The 17,841-nt window shown below is 51.5% G+C and overlaps 1 protein-coding gene across 4 annotated transcripts in view; it reads left to right on the top strand.

Moving 5' to 3' along the window:
• EPHA8 (EPH receptor A8) overlaps nucleotides 1-17,841 on the top strand; it is a 150,749-nt gene that overhangs the window by 57,871 nt on the left and 75,037 nt on the right. The gene's annotated exons all lie outside the window — the stretch shown is intronic.

Below are 17,841 nucleotides of genomic sequence, written 5' to 3'. Positions count from 1 at the left end.
GAAACTGACCCAAGAGAGGAGAAGCATGTTGGCCCAGGGGGCCCTTTACCCAGTGAACCCGCCATGGGAACAGCCGTCAGGAGGCTGTGGGACTTCTCCCCCTCCCTGTGCCTGCTAGCCCAGGCAAGGAAGGCTGGGACGTGGCACTGGACCTGGCCCTGCAGCAGCTGCAAGCTCCAGGACCCGCTGGAAGCAGCTCGCGATCCAGGAGAAGAGCCCTCCCTCCCGCGGACCTGAGCACCCAAGCCAGCGCTTCTCTCTGGCAGGGAGTGACAGCAAAGCCAGATGCTGAGGGTATGTCTACACTACCCCACTAGTTCGAACTAGGAGGGTAATGTAGGCATACCGCACTTGCAAATGAAGCCCAGGATTAGAATTTCCCGGGCTTCATTTGCATAAGCCGGGTGCCGCCATTTTTAAATCCCGGCTAGTTCGAACCCTGTGCCACGCGGCTACACGCGGCACGGAGTAGCTAGTTCGGATTAGGCTTCTAATCTGAACTAGCTGTACTCCTCGTGGAATGAGGAGTACAGCTACTTCGGATTAGGAAACCTAATCTGAACTAGCTACTCCGTGCCGCGTGTAGCCGCGTGGCACAGGGTTCGAACTAGCCGGGATTTAAAAATGGCGGCTCCCCGCTTATGCAAATGAAGCCCGGGAAATTCAAATCCCGGGCTTCATTTGCAAGTGCGGTATGCCTACATTACCCCCCTAGTTCGAATTGGGAGGGTAGTGTAGACACACCCTGAGCTCTGTCAAGCCAGGTTATCGCCTTGGTCATGTCACCCGCCAGAGCTGCCACTGCACCGCCCGGGTAGAGAGGAGACTCCCCGCGTGCTCCCTGTCCCACACAGGGGTTCCGGCTCCCTCTGAATAAACAGATGCGCAGGCTTGGTGAGTCGGGGAGCGGGCTGTGCTGCTGGCACAGGGCTGCATGTGGACTGAGCCCCTCCTGCGGAGACCCCTCTGCGGGGGCATTTGCTGTTGGTGTCGTCCGGCCAGGTACTTCGAGAAGCTGGGCTCCGGCTCCGCAAACAGGGGCCAGGGCTTTCTTTGAACTTTGGGGCCAGGTAAATGGGTTGTTTGTCTTACAAGACAGGAGACAAGGTGAGAACTTCCAAAGGCAGAACGGAAAAGACCCAGTTTTCCGCCCGGGGAGGCAGGATTTCTGGAGAACTGGGAGAACAGGCAGAATAAGTTACTGGCGTCAGTTCCACCTCTCGTGGTGTCCTTGGTTTGAGTGTTACCCTGGCATGCAGGCTATCGTTGGTCTGACCTGGTCGGGTGTTTCGCAGGAGTTCTTTCAGCTGGCAAAGGGCCTCTGGTGCTCCATTGTGTGAAGTAGGAGTGGGTGGGCTAGGTAGATGATCACCTTTGACTAGGTAATTTGGAACTAACTCTACTGTTCTTAGCAGAAAGCCATTGCACTGATCCAGTGTTGGATCTTCCGCCCTAGGTGCCTGGGCCCTGAGGTAGATCCCAGACAGGCAACAGCAGTAATAGATCTTGATTTATCTTATCAGAGCAAAGAGATTAGAATCTCCCTCTAAATCTGCAGTGCTGTGGGCCTCTCTTCTACGGCTCCTGCCTTGTGGCTCTTCACCACTACACACATTAACTGAGCAATTCGCTGGCAATCAACGTTACAAAGGCCATAGAGGAGTTTCTAAACTAAGGGCAGGGGGAAAGCTGGCAGGTGCGGAGGAGCCTATGGATCAGACAGAGATATCCCTTACAGGAGAGTCTATTAACAGAGATTCTCTGGGTCCTAGTAAAGAGGAGAGGAAGGAAGATGATAAAATGTGAGTAAGGTCTGATGAGAAACAGTCAAATGAAAAATAATCACATTCAATAGCATCCTGTAATGGCAGAGAGCTAAATAGTGACAGGTTTGTAAAGTGCCTGTATACAAACGCTAAAAGTCTAAATAATAAGATGGGTGAACTAGAGTGGCTTGTGTTAAATGAGGCTCTAAAAGGCATCACAGAAACTTAGTGGAATGAGGGTAATAAATGGGACACAGAAACGCATTTGAACCTCCTTAATCTGTGATCCAAGAACACCCATCGTCCAGAAAATTCCATAATCCATCATGGCCTTTGTCCCAAGGTTGCTGGATTAAAAAAAGGTTCAAGTGTCCCAGGGTACAAAATATACCGGAAGGACAGACCAGGTCATGCTGGTGGGGGAGTGGCATTGTATGTGAAAGAAAACATAGACTCAAATGAAGTACCAACCATCTGGCCAGGAAGGTGGTAGTGGCTTGGACATGCCCAGGGAGATTATAGAAGCACTAAAAAAACCCCAAAAAACCCTCAGTAATAATTGACGGGGTACATGTCACCTGCCAATTGTCAGAATGAAGAGCGGTCTCTAGTGGTGTCCCTCAGAGAACCATGCTAGGACCAATTCTATTCAATTTACTCCTAAATGATTTGGAGAAAGAGGTAAACAGTGAGGGGACACAATTTGCAAAGGATACAAAACTGCTCAAGATAGCTAAGTCCAAAACAGGCGATGCAGAGCGTCCAGAGGATCTCACAAAACTAGGTAACTGGGCAACACAACGGCAGATGCAATTCAGTGTTGATAAATGCAAAGTCATGCACATTGGAAAACAGAATCTCAACTATATGTACAAAATGCTGGGGAGTAAGTTAGCTGAGAGATCTTGGGGTCATTGTGGATAGTTCTCTGAAAACATCCACTCCGTGTGCAGTGGCAGGCAAAAACGTGATTCTGGGCTGCATTAACAGGAGTGTTGTGAGCAACACACGAGAAGTCATTCTTCCGCTCTACTCGACGCTAGTTAGATCTCAACTGGAGTGTTGTGTCCAGTTCTGGGAGCCACATTTTACGAAGTATGTGAACAAATTGGAGACAATCCAGAGAAGAGCAACAAAAAAGATGAGAGGTCTAGAAACCAGGGTCTTTAAAGGAAGATTGAAAGAACTGCACTTGTTTAGTCTGAAAAAGAGACGCCTGACTGGGGACATGAGAGCGGTTTTCAGGTATCTAAAAGGGAGAAGAATTGTTCTCCTTGGCCTCTGGGGACAGGACAAGCAGCAATGGGGCTTAAACTGCAGCAAGGGAGGTTTAGGTTGGACATTAGGAAAAACTTCCTAACTGTCAGGGTGGTTACAGACTGGAATAAATTCCCTAGGGAGCTTGTGGAATCTCCATCTCTGAAGATTTTTAAAGGCAGGTTGGAGGGATGGGCTGGTTGGTGCTTGGTCCTGCCCTGTGGCACCACCCATTGAGTTCAGGGGACCCGGGTGCTGCTGTCAGCATCATATCACTGGCCCTGGTAGACCCCTGGCATTGTGGGGGGAAGAGTCGGGGCACCCGTCCCTCAGCAGGCTGGATTACCATTACTAACATGATACAAAAAGCAGAGCCGGTCTTAGGGGCGACCTCCCAAATCCTCCCCCCAGGTTTCCCTAGTTTTCCGACCCCCCCCCCCTTTTTTTGCTTGACAAATTTTTGTCTGGTGTTTTTTTTAAAACCATCTGGCAAACCTATGGGCAAGGTTAGGACTGGTTAGGACTGGCCCTGACAAAAGGCCGACTCTGGGCTCAGGCCCAGGCCAAAGGAACCCCAAAAGGTGAATGCAGAGGGAATGGTGCCCAGAAAGCAGCTTGCTGGATGCCCCTCTGCCTCATCCTACACCTGGTTTGAGGGTTATCAGTCCCCAGCCGTGCTGCTCCGCCTCCCGGCCCCCAGCGCTGCCAGGCTCAGAAATGCATCGGCCAGGATCCATTTTCCTGACCTGTCGTCCATCATTCGGGCAGGTACTTAGGAAAACAGGGCGAGGGGGGAGAAGTCATCCGCTGGTCAGACATCTTTAGCTTTGACAAATCAGGCGTCTGGCTGGGAAAGGCAACAGGAAATTAATCTGGAATCACATTTTAAACACTGCTATAAAGGCAAAGTCTCTCGTCTTTCATTTCTTGTCCCAGCCACAACGGAATTTCCCTGATATTAATATAAAGATGATTATGGCTCCACAGAGTGATTTATATTGTCTCGTCCCAGTGGCGGAGAATGAAAAATTGCTGGGGTGCTAGCCGCTGGAATCTGGCGCCTGCCCGCCTGACAATTAAAACGGCTAATTTCCAATTTTGACAAATTCATTCAGGTTATAAATCTTTCCAAAAGCCCTTTTCACTATGAAAAATTCACTCTGTTCATATCGAGCACACAAACCTTAGATGCAAAGATCTGTATCCGTTTTCTTCCATGTCCATGTAGTCTCTGGATACCCCTCCCCCGCCACTTGCAGGGGGGTGATTGACAGGATGAGTCAATTATTGCCTGTTGCACTAATATTGGGACTTGCTACACTCTCATTACAGAGCGCCCCCTGCTGGCACCATGTGGCTCAGCAGCCCCGCAATCCTGTTTCTCAACTGATCTTCTGCGGTTCTGCTACCCACCCACACCTCGGCTGCAGGGACTCAGCCCACCCTCTGCCCTTCCAAGGCACCCAAAGCACACGAGACTGAAGCAGCATAAACAAATTCTTCCCTTTCCCCCGGAGCTTGGCCAGGCACCTTGCCCCAGCCTTTTCCCCACCGTCAGAGCCCCCCAGTTCTGGCCGCTCTCCTCCAGCTGAGTAGATATCTTCTTTTTAAGCTGCTCCCTGAAAGCCTTTTCCTGCTCCTGGTGTCTTAATTTGGGCTAATTGGGCCTTTGGTAGCCCATGACCCTCCTTCTGCCTCGCGCAGTGATTCATGGGCCCCATGATGCATTCCACCGCAGGGAGCTGCTGAAGAGCGTGGTGGGAAGTCACATTGAATTGGACCTTTCCGCCAGATGTCACCTAAAGATCATCCGTGTGTTTTAGCAGATTTCTTCTGGCCATGTGGTCTTGAGAGCTGTGTTGCTGAAGCCGGGTTCCCACACTCACCATCTCCCCAGTAAGCACCGTGATGTGGAGAGGGCACAAGACAGGTTCTACGTGTAGTGTAACAAAAAACAGGACTATGTAGCACTTTAAAGACTAACAGGATGGTTTATTAGATGATGAGCTTTCGTGGGCCAGACCCACTTCCTCCGATCAAATAGTGGAAGAAAATTGTCACAACCATATATACCAAAGGATACAATTAAAAAAATGAACACATATGAAAAGGACAAATCAAATTTCAGAACAGAAGGGGAATGGGGGGGAAGGTGAATGTCTATGAGCTAATGATATTAGAGGTGACAATTGGGGAAGCTATCTTTGTAATGGGTAAGATAATTAATGTCTTTGTTTAAACCTAAGTGTTAAGTGTCGAATTTAAGCATGAATGATAGTTCAGAGGATTCTCTTTGAAGTGTGGTCTGAAAAGGTCTTTGAAGCAGGATGCAGGTAATCAAGTCGTCGAGACAATGTCCTTTCCAGTTGAAATGGCAAGAAACTGTTTTTTCTTTGTGATCCTGACTAATATCTGTTTTGTGGGCATTGATCCTTTGGTGAAGTGTCTGAGACGTTTGTCCAATGCACATAGCAGACGGACACTTTCGGCACGATAGCATAGATTATATTTCTGGATGTGCAGGAACATGTGTTCTTGATCTTATAACTCACTTGGTTAGGTCCAATAATGGTATCAGCAGAGTGAATATGTGGACAAAGCTGGCAACGGGGTTTGTTGCAAGGGAAGGTTTCAGGGTTGGTACTAGTGTGGTATGTCCTGTGGTTGTTGGTAAGAATCATCTTGAGGTTAGGTTGGTATATATGATTGTGACAATTTTCTTCCACTATTTGTTCGGAGGAAGTGGGTCTGGCCCATGAAAGCTCATCACCTAATAAACCATCTTGTTAGTCTTTAAAGTGCTACATAGTCCTGTCTTTTGTTCCAGCTACACCAGACTAACACGGCTGCGTTTCTATCACTAGTCTATGTGTAGTGTAGAGAGCCTTAAAAACGTGCCGAGTTTACCCTACAGAACGACCCCAAGCAGCCCCGAACGCTGGACATGAGGCAGCAAGTCCCCAGTACTTGCTGATTTAACTTCACAGTGAGGCCTAGGAAGGAATGGCAGGGGCAGTGGAGGTCTGGGAGAAGCAGGTTCACTGGATTCACGACACCAGTGTGAACAGAACCGTGCTGAGGGAGCACATGGGGAGGCGGGGCACCCCATCGACTCTCCCCGTGTGTGAAGCGGCCAGTCTGGCTAGAATCAGGCTTCGGTATCATCTCGCTGGAACTGACTCTGCTTTCTTCCGCTCTCGCTGTGCTGCTTTTCATGTCACGGGTCCCCTGCTACGGGTCGGGGGATGAGCCAGACAAGAGCCCGTGTATTATTCCCTGTTCCCAGACTAACCAGGTATGTTCTGGTTCCCACGCAGTTCGGTGCCCTCTGTCCTGTGCTAATCATTCCTGTGGCCTTCCCCTCGACCTCTCCACTTGCTGCTCTGAAGCTTCTCCAGGGGGAGGTTGGAACAGGGAGTCCAGGTACAACCAGTGTGGCTAGGAAGGGCCACATGGCCTGTGCCAGCACCGCTCCTGTCTCCTCCTCCTGCACCTGTAGCCAGACAGACCACCTGCTCATGGACCCGGGTGTGGTTTTGCAGGGACTGTGGTCTGCATTTCCCACTTGCAGAAATCCAGGCTGGGGGGACCATCCGATGGGAAGGTGCCTACTGGGGGAATCTCTCAGGAAGCAGCGGGGAGAGCTCAGGTGCATCTGTGCCCATCAGGAGTTGCTTGAGGGTGCTCATGTGGAGCCGTCCGAGGCTGAGGCCGACCAGCTCCAGAGGCCGGTGCACCACTGGGGGAGGAGGAGATGGCTCTGCCACAAGCCGCTGGTCACTTCTGGCAGCAGACAGTGCTCCACCCCTGCTCCCAATCCACCCTCCTTGGTGCTGGAGATCGGTTGCACTGTCCTGGCTGTGAGAGATGAGGAGTCACCCCCAAGAGGGAGGAGGAGAAGCCGTGGACCCCCGAAGCTGGGAGGCTGCAGCCGCCGCCCCCAGGAGGCAACGTAGCGTAGTGGTGGCCAGAGACTCTCCTCTGAGGCGGGTGAGATGACCATCTGTCACCCTGACATGACATCCCAGGAGGTGCTGCCTGCCAAGCGCCCGTATCCGAGATGTTAGGGGGCGACTCGAGGATTATCTGGCCTTCTGACGACGGCCCCATGCTGCTCATCCATGTGGGCCCTAAGATGCTTCGGGGGTTGGCCTTGAGCACATCAGAAGTGCCTACAGGGCTGTGGGAGTGCGGGGGAGGGGGCTCGTAGAGCAGTGGGGTTCTCTCCATCTCTCCGGTCAAAGGTGACTTTTCAATCCATGGCTGGGCGCCCAGGCGAGTAGAAACGTTCCCCTGCAGGTTTCTGTGTGTGCCCATTTCTGACGCCCGTTAATCCTTTGTCGCAGACACTGCCCGCTTTGGCCAGTACTCATGGCAGCGGGGCCTTGCTGGCACAGATCACATCAGAGGATGTGCAGTTGGATGACGTGGTGGCTTACATCAACCTCTGACGTGGTGGCTTACATCAGCGGTTCCCAACCACCGGTCCACGAACCCCTCCCTGCCAGGCCATGGCACTCTGCCAGGCTGCACCCCCAGCTGTGTGCCGCTGAGGGATCCGGGACACAGTGAGGCTGACCCTACTGGGGCAGCCTCCCCATGGCCTGGTTTCAGCTCTGCGGCAGCCACATGGCCTGGCCAGCAGGGCTACGTGGCAGGTGGCTGCTCTGGGGCCATGAAGCTGCTTCTGGGGCAGCCAGGCTGCGTGGCAGAGCAGGGCTGTTCTGGGGGCCGGGGCTGCTCCAGGAGTGGCTGGCTGGCATGGTGGATCAGGGCCTTCTGGCTGTATTGAGCCCTGGGGGTTGGCTTGGGGACCCCCTGGCGGGGCAACTGGGGCTGAGCAGGGGTTGCCACTAACCAAGCGGTTGGGGTGGGGCAAGGGGAGAAGGGGGGGAGAAGCCCTCCGAGCCGGAGTTAGCACCCTGCTGCTTTCAGCCCAGCCTCTCCATGGCTTGGTCCCCCTTTGCTTTTCTTTCCCTCCCTTCTTCGTCTTAGCCACAGCCTCCCTTCTGCTCCCCTTCCTGCTGGGCCCTTTGCCTCTCCAGAAATGAGTGAAACCAGAACTACTCTGCAGAGCACGCCGTCTGTTTCACAATGGCCGACTGATCTTCCAGTCCACACAATGACATGTATTTTGTGCATACAGCTGCAACGTAATAGAATACATGTCTGCTTACAATTAATTACCATAATGAATATGCAAATATGCAAACAAATTGATTACCATAATGAATATGCAAGTGTTTCCCTGCTGGTCCACCAAAAGTTTTTGAATGAGTTTGCTGGTGTGCAGTATAAAAGAAGTTTGGGAGCCACTAGCTTACATGGTTCGATCCTGTGCTGGTGTCGCTGATACGGCTGTGTGGACAGCGCTGGCCGTGGGGTTTGCTGCAGGGATGGGTGAGTGTGTCTGAGGTGTGATGTGTGGCCTCGGGTTGGGAGGGTGTCTGTAGGTGAGGACTGGCCTGTCTCCCAGGCCAGTGAGGGGAGGGATGGTTTTCCTGGCTGGGTTGTAGATTACCAATGATGCGCAGGAGGGGCTTGAGCTGGGGGCTGTAGGGGATGCCCAGTGGGGTTCTCGTATTTTCCTTGGTGAGCCTGTCGAAGTGGTTGATTTGTGGGTACTTGTCCAGTTCTGTTGCTCTGTTCCCTCGCTTCCCCAGCTGGGTATTTCAGTTTTAAGAATGCCTGATACAGATCTTGTAGGTGTTTGTCTCTGTGTGGGATTGACTCTCCCCGCTCCCTGCCAACACTTCCTGGAGACGCTCAAGAGCCTCCTGTCTCTGGGTTTAACCCTGACAGACCATTGAGTTAACCGAATGGCTGGAATGAGCCTAAAAGAGTCGTCCCCTCCCCCCATCACACCATCAGTGGAGATTGTGAAGAGCGGGTTAGACAAACACCTATCGGGGTGGGTGAATGGCGCTTGGTCCACCCATGTACGCAGGGCATTGGACTTGGTGACCTCTCGAGGTCCCTCCCAGTGTTCTGTCATTTTAAGCTGAGGAATCCAAAGCTGATAACAATGTTCAAAGTAACATCAAAGCGTCCGTTACAATTTGTCTTCCTACCGCGCACACACACTGGATTGTCAGTTTTTAGCATCAGTTGTGCATGGAGGAGTCGACCCCTGGGCTGGCTGTGTTGAGGCTCACGGGAGAGGCATTGCTACCCACCTGCCAAGCCAACATGCGGCTGCTGTTTCTGCTTTCGTTCGGTCTGCCTGCTCGCGCTCCCATGTGACAGATTGGGCAGAACTTTCCGATTTCCCCTCCGGGTTTTTACCTATCAGACATGAGCAAGACGAGCTCAGTCCGTTATCTTCTCTTGGTGGACTTGGCCGTGTCCAGCCGTCTGGGCTTCCCTAGAGATGGACCCACGGACTCCAGGGCTGAGTGAGGATGTGCTGGCCAAAGTCCTGCTGGGGTCGAGCAGGATGCGGATGGGAAATGTGGATATTTGGGTCAGTTTCATCCCAAATTGGGATGAAAAGTTGAAGTATCAATATTTTAAAAAATACTGGAAATATTTAGATTCAGAACCATTAGAACATTTTGTTTCTATAGCAACAACGTGTTCTGACAGCTCCTGAATTGAAATGTCCTGGACCGACCTGAAACATTTCCTTTTCGCCATGGAACCGGCTTTGCCTGGGATCCGGCAGTGCCTGCCAGGGGCTGGACTTCTGCTCCTCCGTGCCACCATTGTGCCCTAGGAGCCAGATTGGCTGAGCAACATCTCCTATGAGCGATTGCATTGATGGGACTCCCATGCTGCCCTATGTGTCTCAATCAGATGAGAGACCACAGTGTGCCATGGGAGAGCTAGTTGGCCTGGGAGCCTGGTATAAGTGATGGTTGGGGGCATGAAACACCTGACCCACAACTCCCAGGAGGCACTGCAGCAACATGGACAGAGGCAGATGTTTGTCAAGCTGACACATGGGCTGGGTTCCCTAGAGAGGGGAGAATCTCCATCCCTAGGGGTGTTTAAGTCCCAGCTGGACCAAGCCCTGGCTGGGAGGGTTGAGTTGGGCTGGTCCTGCTTTGGGCAGGGGGCTGGACTCGATGGCTCCTGAGGGCTGTAGCCTTGGGGTTCTGGGATCCTATGAAAATGAAATGTTTTACTTCAGTGCACAAAGCCAGAATTTGTTGCTTGGGGTTGAATCAGTTCGTACCGTAGTCCCCTGTATTCCCTGTCAATAGATGTCTCCACAGGGACATTCTCAGCCACTCTGCTGTTGTATTCCCGTCCCACTTGGCACTGGTGCAGAATCCTTCCCCACCGCCTGTCCCAAGCCATGGCGCGTTGCTGACCTGAGCCTGGTGCTGTGGGCTGAGCGGTGCCAGGACAGCTGTGGGGAGTTCTCCTGTCCCACCCCAAAGGTGGCGCCGCGCTGCTCGGGGGAGGTGCCTCGGGATTATTTCATTGCCCGGCACCTCGCAGCAGCAGCCGGGTGCACGTGGTTCTGCCGTCAGCTTCCCAGCTTGTCCGTTGGGTGGCGACCTGTCAACACGATCTCTGTGCTATTGCACACCCCTCTTCCCCCAGTCTGGCAAGGCCACGGGTTGTGCCCAGAGCCAGCCAGGCTGCGCTGCTCCCCCTCGGTGACATCGCTCGGCTTAATTCCCGTGGTGTCAGTCTCATTATCAGCATCTTCCCAGCCCTGCCTGGGGGCTCCTGGTCTCCTCCCACCTGCAACCCCACTGCAAGCACCAGGGCTCTGGCTGTGGAGGTCCGCCAGGACAGCAGGTTGTGGGCTCTGGGACCAGTTGCACTGTGCCTCTGTTCCAGTCATTGTGTGGGCGCTGCACCAACGGATGCAACCACTGCCGCTCGCTAGGTAGGAGTCGGAGGCCTGTCATTCTGCGGAGAAATAAAACGGAGGCTCCAGCCATTCTCAGCCATCCAAGGGCCTGAGGCGCTCCCTGGAGGAGCTGGGAAGCTCTCTTGGTAGCACCAGTCACATCCTTTGGAGGCCATTACATCCTGCTGCCTGTGCTTACACCTCCAGCTGGAGTCAGGGTTCTCTGTCCTGTCTCCCAGGAGAAGTCCAGCCAGGCCAGCCATTCCCCGGTCCCACCCTGCAGGTGTCTGGAAATCCTCGTTTGCTACGTGTGGATGGGCCCAGGGCTGTACACGTTCCGGTGACCATCACACACGGCCCAGGAGACAGGAGGAGGTGCTGAAATGGCCAGTCCTTCCAAATTCTTCTTCCCTGCAGCTTGTACCATTTTCAGAGATTAACCTTCTGCCTGTTTTCTCCTGGTGGCAGGTGGCAGGGTGCACACAAGCCATTGCAGAGAGTCTGTGTGGCAGATCGCACATTGCGTGCATGCAGCTGATCCATTACACCTATTATGCAGATACCATGTGATTTCAAATCAGGAAACTGACCTACATCCATTCATGCGGGTGGGGGAGCAGCCAGGCTGCCTGCTGTCTGGCTCTGCGGTGTCTGTGGGGCAGAGTTTGTGTCAACAAATGAACAGAAACGTGTAAAACACGAGGCGCATGAAACATGCCGATTTGCGGGGAGCTGGCTGCATGCTCATTAAGAATTACACCTGTGAAGAAATTAGTGCCCCGTTCTTGGCCTCGCCCAACTTCTCTGGTTCGCTTTGTTCTTTGTGCCTGTCTGTGGGGCGTGTGGATGCACAATCCCAGCCCCCAGGCCAGCGCCGAGCCGTGTGTCGGAGGTGCAGGTCGCCCAAGCGCTGTGGCATTGGCGAGCCAGGGATAGAATCGCAGGAACCTTGAGAAGGCATCAAGTCCAGTCGCTCTGCTCAGGGCAGGACCACGCACTGCTGGGAGCGGGGGTGAGAGGCTTTCTGGGGTTTCCTCTCCCACTCCAGAACCGAGGGGGCCCCAGCCTAGCAGATTTTGTGTGTTCCAGCCCCACAGTGGGACAGCAGGAGGGGAGGAGAGGCTGGAGCGCCAGTGCAAGCCCCCAATGCTGGGGGGGGGGGGGGACCCTGAGCCTCGGGGGCTGGATCCAGGCAAGCCAGGGGCCTCATCCGGCCCCCAGGCCTGAGGTTCCGCACCCCGATCTAGATCATCCCTACAGGTATTAGTCTAACCTGCTCCTAAAAATCTCCAATAATGGAGGTTTCACAACCTCCCTAGACAATGTATTCCAGTGCTTAACCCCCCATTAAGAAGTGTCTCTTAATTTCCAACCTAAACCTCCCTCGCTGCAATTTAAGTCCATTGCTTCTTGTCCTATCAGAGGAGATTAAGGAAAATCATTTTTCTCTCTCCTCCTTGTAACAACCATTTAGGTACTTGAAAGTTGTTTTCATGTCTGCCCTCGGTCGTCTCTTTTCCAGACTATACAAACCCCAGTTCTTTAAATGTACCCTCCTAGGCCATGTTTCCATGACCTTTAATTGTTTTTGTTCCTCTTCTTTGTTCCAATTTGTCCACATCTTTCCTGAAATGTGGCACCCAGAGCTGGACACCATACTCCATTGAGTGTAATCAGCGCAGAGCAGAGTGGGAGAATGACTTCTCGTGTCTTGCTCACAGCACTCCCGATAATGCATCTGTGACCCTCTTCCCATGCGAGTCCCCTTGTGCCATGGACACGTGTCTGCCCGGTCTTGCTATTTCTTCCAGCTCTGGACGGGTGGTGTCTTAGTGCTCCTTTTTCTGGGTTGCTTTAGGACCAGGCTTCTTTCCCCCTGTAGCTAATGGGACTTGGAGGAGGGGGGGGGACCCAGGCCTAGGGATGTTAAATTTAGATTAATTGGCAAATCAAATAGTCGATGCAATTTGATTTGCCTTTGAAATGTAGCAACAGCCCCAGCCAGGAGTCCCCAGCTGGCCCCAGCCGCCACTTTAAAGCATGCCCTCGTCTCCCTCCCCCCTTGCTGTCTCTTTGGGTACGTCTAAACTACATTGCTCAATCGATGGAGCCATGTAGATGAGGGTTGTAGGCAAAGGGAAATGAAGCCGCGATTTAAATGATCGCGGCTTCATTTACATTTACATGGCTGCCGCGCTGAGCCGACAAACAGCTGATCAGCTGTTTGTCGGCTCAGCGTGCTAGTCTGGACGCTCCCTTGTCGACATGAAAGCCTTTTATCGACATCCCCTGTAAACCTCATCCTACGAGGCATAACGGGGATGTTGATAAAGGGCTTTCAGGTCGGCGCGGAAGCGTCCAGACTAGCGTGCTGAGCGGATAAACAGCTGATCAGCTGTTTGTCGGCTCAGCGCGGCAGCCATGTAAATTTAAATGAAGCCGCGATTATTTAAATCGCGGCTTCATTTCCCTTTGCCTATAACCCTCATCTACATGGCTCCATCGTTGGAGCCATGTAGTTTAGACACAGCCTTTCTGATAGAGGCAGGAAGGGGGGGAGCAACTAGTCGACTAGTGTGTTGACTATCCGATAAGCATTTGCTTATCGGATAGTCAACTAGTCATTCACGTCCCTACCCAGTACTGTGGGTTCCAGCCCAGGGACCTCCGAAATAGCAGGTGTCTGTGGTATCTTTTTTATTAAAGTTCTGCTGCTATTCTGACTTCCTGGGCTACTTCCCCACAGCCCTGCTCCATCCTTGCCCTTACCTCGGGGTTTTGTCTCAATGAAGTCCCAGCGGTGCTCTATCCAGGGTTCCGTAGCTCTTCCCACCAGCCAGGCCCTGGCCTTCAGAAGCATTCTCTAGACATCAGTCCCCTCTGCAGTAAGCGCTTCACAGTGAGCTGTCCATGGTACTGCTGCTCCTTCAACCAGCCAGTCACCCAGACTTCGCTCCTCCAGCTCCAAGGAGGAACTGCCTGTGGCCCAGGAGCCTTTTTTATACTGGTTTGCTGAGCCGTGATTGGCTGCTTCTTATACTGTCACTCCAGGAGCTTGGAGAACTCCTGTACTGCTCCTTTCCTGGGCAGAGTAGGGCAGGGCCAAAAGACTCCAAACCATGTCACACTGCTGACTCATGTTTAGCCTGTGATCCACTGTGACCCCTACGTCCCTTTCCACAGTACTCCTTCCTAGACTTTCACTTCCCATTCTGTGTGTACAGCGAATTGTTCCTTCCTAAGTGGAGAGCTTTGCATTTGTCCTTACTAAACTTCATCCTGTTTACCTCAGACAATTTCTCCAGTTTGTCCTGATCATTTTGAATTTTAATCTGATCCTCCAAAGCACTTGAAACCCCTCCCAACTTGGTGTCATCTGCAAACTTTACAAGTGTACTATCTATGCCATTATGTAAATCATTGATGAAGACATTGAACAGAATTGGTCCCAGAACTGACCCCCGCAGAACCCCAATTGTTATACTCTTCCAGCATAACCGTGAACATGCAGCACTGCTCTCTGGAATGGTTTTCCAACCAGTTACCCACTTATAGTAGCTCTATCTCATTTGCATTTCCCTGCTCTATTTATGAGGAAGTCATGCAAGACTATATCAAATGCCTTACTAAAGTTTAGATGTACCACATCTGTTGTTTCCTCCTTATCCTATGAAAGAAACTCTTAGGTTGGTTTGACATGAGCTTATTATCACACTGTTTCTTATCAACTTATTATCTTCTAGATGTTTGCAAATGGATTTCTGAATTATTTTTTCCATTATCTTTCTGGGTGCAGAAGTTAAGCTGACTGATCTGTAAGTCCCTGGATTGTCCTTATTTCCCTTTTTTATAGATGGGCACTATATTTGCCCTTTTTCAGTCTTCTGGAATCTCTCCCATCTTCCCTGACTTATCAAAGATAATTGTTAATAGCTCTGATATCTCCTCAGTCATCTCATTGAGTATTCTAGGGTGTATTTCATCAGGCCCTGGTGATTTGAAGGCTACTAACTGGTCTAAATAATTTTGATTTTTTTTCTATTTTACCTTCGCATTTTCTCCAGCATTCAGTATGCTGGGCATCCAATCACCACCAACCTTCTTGTTGGAAACTTAAATGGACTCTTTAAGCACCTCCATCATTTTCATGTTTTCTGTTATTGTTTTTCCCCCTTAGTTGAGTAATGGGCCTGCACTCTCCTTGGTCTTCCTCTTGTCTTTATTATATTTGTAGATTTTGTTTTTGTTTTTCTATCTCCAGCTAGTTTGAGCTCATTGTGTGCCTTGCCCTTTCTACTTTTGCTACTGTCTTCTTGTTACTTGTTTATATTCATCCTTTGTAATTTATGATAGTTTCCAGTGTTTCTAGGACTCCTTTGATTTTTAGATCATTCCTGGTTAAGCCAGGGTGGTCTTTTGTCATACAGGCAGTCCCCGGGTTACGTACAAGATAGGGACTGTAGGTTTGTTCTTAAGTTGAATCTGTATGTAAGTCGGAACTGGCGTCCAGATTCAGCTGCTGCTGAAACTGACCGCCAGTTCTGACTTACATACAGATTCAATTTAAGAACCCCAAGCTTCCCCAAGTCAGCTGCTGCTGAAACTGATCAGCAGCTGATTCCAGGAAGCCTGGGGCAGAGCAACTCTGCCTCGGGCTTCCTGTAGTCAGCGCTGGTCAGTTTCAGCAGCGGCTGACTTGGGGACGCCTGGGGCAGAGCAGCTGGGGTGCTGCTGGGTTGCTCCAGTAGCATGGCCGCTCCTCGGCGCTACTGGACCAACCCAGCAGCACCCCAGCTGCTCTGCCCCAGGCATCCTGATTCAGCCACTGCTGAAACTGACCAGCAGCGGCTGAATCAGGACCTGGGGCAGAGCAGCTAGGGTGCTGCCGGGTTGGTCCAGTAGTGCCCAGAAGGTGCTGCAGGACCAATTGGCAGCCCCAGCTGCTCTGCTCCAGGGTCCAAAACAAAAGCCTGGTCTGCTGGGGGGGGGGCACACTAGCCGCCCCCCCCCCAGCAGACCAGGGATACGGGAGCAGAGCCGCAGTGGCAGCGGGGTGCCGCGCCTCTGAGGCTTTGCTCTGGCAAAGCCTCAGAGGCGTGGGACCCCCCCGCGGCTGCGGCTTCAGTCCCGGTGCCTGTGGTCTGCTGGGGACGGTCCCCAGCAGACCACAGGCAGGGGACTGAAGCGGCAGCAGCGGCGGTTCCCCGCGCTTCTGAGACTTTGCTCTGGCAAAGCCTCAGAAGCGGGGGAACCCGCCCGGTGCCCCTGGTCTGCTGGAGACGGTCTCCAGCAGACCAGGGGCACCGGAGCAGCTTACGAACGGGGCTTTCTCGCCCCGGAGCTCGCAGGTAGCAATCCGCTACCTCGACCTCTGGGGCGAGAAAGCCCCGTTCGTAAGTGCGGATCCGACATAAGTCGGATCCGCGTAAGTCGGGGACTGCCTGTATTGCCTGTCTTTCTAATACAGTCAAATAGTTTCTTCTTCTGGCCTTAATATCTCTTTGGGAAAACTGCCAACTGTCTTCAGTTATTTCTCCTCTGAGACTTGCTTCCCATGGGAACTTACCTACCAACTCCCTGAGTTTCCTCAAGTCTGCCTTCTGTTCTCCTTCCTACCATTTCTTAGAATCGTGACCTTTCATGATCACTTTCACCCGAGCTGCCTTCCACTTTCAAAGTCCCAACCAGTTCCTCCCTATTTCTTAAAATCAAATCTGTAACAGCCTCCACACAGTGGCTTTCTCAGCCTTTTGAAATAAAAAATTGTGCCCAATATAGTCCAAAAATGTGTTAGATAATTATCTGTGCCTGTTAACCCCACAAATTTCTCTATCCCTTCCACACTTTAGGGACACACACCTTTACCCAATTTCTAGGGCTCATGGTGCAACCCTGTTAATTTATATACCCTCCCATACCCAGTTCCTAAGGCTCAGGGTGTAATTTCCTGCAGGTGTGCAGGATCTTTGGCCACTGAAAGAGCCTCACACGTTAATATTCTTATTCTCAATGTATTGACAATTCTCAAGCAAGCAGAATACCCATGCTAAGCACACAGTGTCATGCTCACCAATCCTGATAAAGGCAGGCAGACTTCCCCTGTTGGCCAGGCAAGTTCAGTCTCTCTGGATCTTAGCTGCTGCACATCTCGGTCGTGCAAAGGAGTCTGGCAGCTCTGGTGTTAGGCTGAGTCTTGGAGGTGAGTTCTTCCAGATCTTCCTTTCCTTTCCTGTCCTGTCCTGTCCTTTCCTGTCCTTTCCTTTCCCTTGCTTGCTTGCTTGCTTGCTGGTCTCCTCCTTGGACCCCAGCTTATATAGTGAAACCTGAGTCCTGTTTAGCTATACCTTAACCAATTATTGTAGTATAATATTAATAACCAATCATAACATACTGTAACAATTACCTAATCAACCAGACCCCACCACCTTAGTTGATTATACAGCAGACAGAAAGAGTTACAATCCAGACAGAGATCAGCCAAACAATAGGAAAGTGGGGACAATAATCATAGAATGCAGTTTCTACAATCTCAGCTCTTGGTAAACAGTTTCTTGCCAGATGAAATGCTGTTAACTGAGTTTTCTCTATCCATCTTGAGATCTGTTCCTTTATCTGGTGACAGTGGGGGTCATTAGAACAGGGTTTCATTCTCAGAGCCTAGTTTGACACAATTTTAATGCAAATGAAATGGAATATGAAAATGTGACTCCAGGCTTTACAGCTCATGGCTGCTGCCCTTCAGTCTGGCTGCAGAAGAAGACTTTAGTTTAGGCCTTCCAATATGGCTACAGGCCTTTCAGGATGTCTACAGAAAAACCAAATTGTTACATGCCCGTCTGTGTTAATTTCCCCACAGATGTCTGGATAGTTGAAGTCCAGTGTCACCATCATGTCCTGAGTTTGGATTATTTTGTTAGTTGTTAAAAAAAAAAAAAAAAAGTGCTCGTCCACCTCTTCTTCCTATTTAGGTGGTGTGACATGGTGGATCAGGCCTTGAGGTCCCACTGCCCG

The sequence above is a fragment of the Pelodiscus sinensis genome, chromosome 23 (assembly GCF_049634645.1).
Source record: "Pelodiscus sinensis isolate JC-2024 chromosome 23, ASM4963464v1, whole genome shotgun sequence".
In the NCBI taxonomy this organism is placed as follows: Eukaryota; Metazoa; Chordata; order Testudines; family Trionychidae; genus Pelodiscus; species Pelodiscus sinensis.
This window is presented reverse-complemented; position numbering and strand designations above follow the sequence as displayed.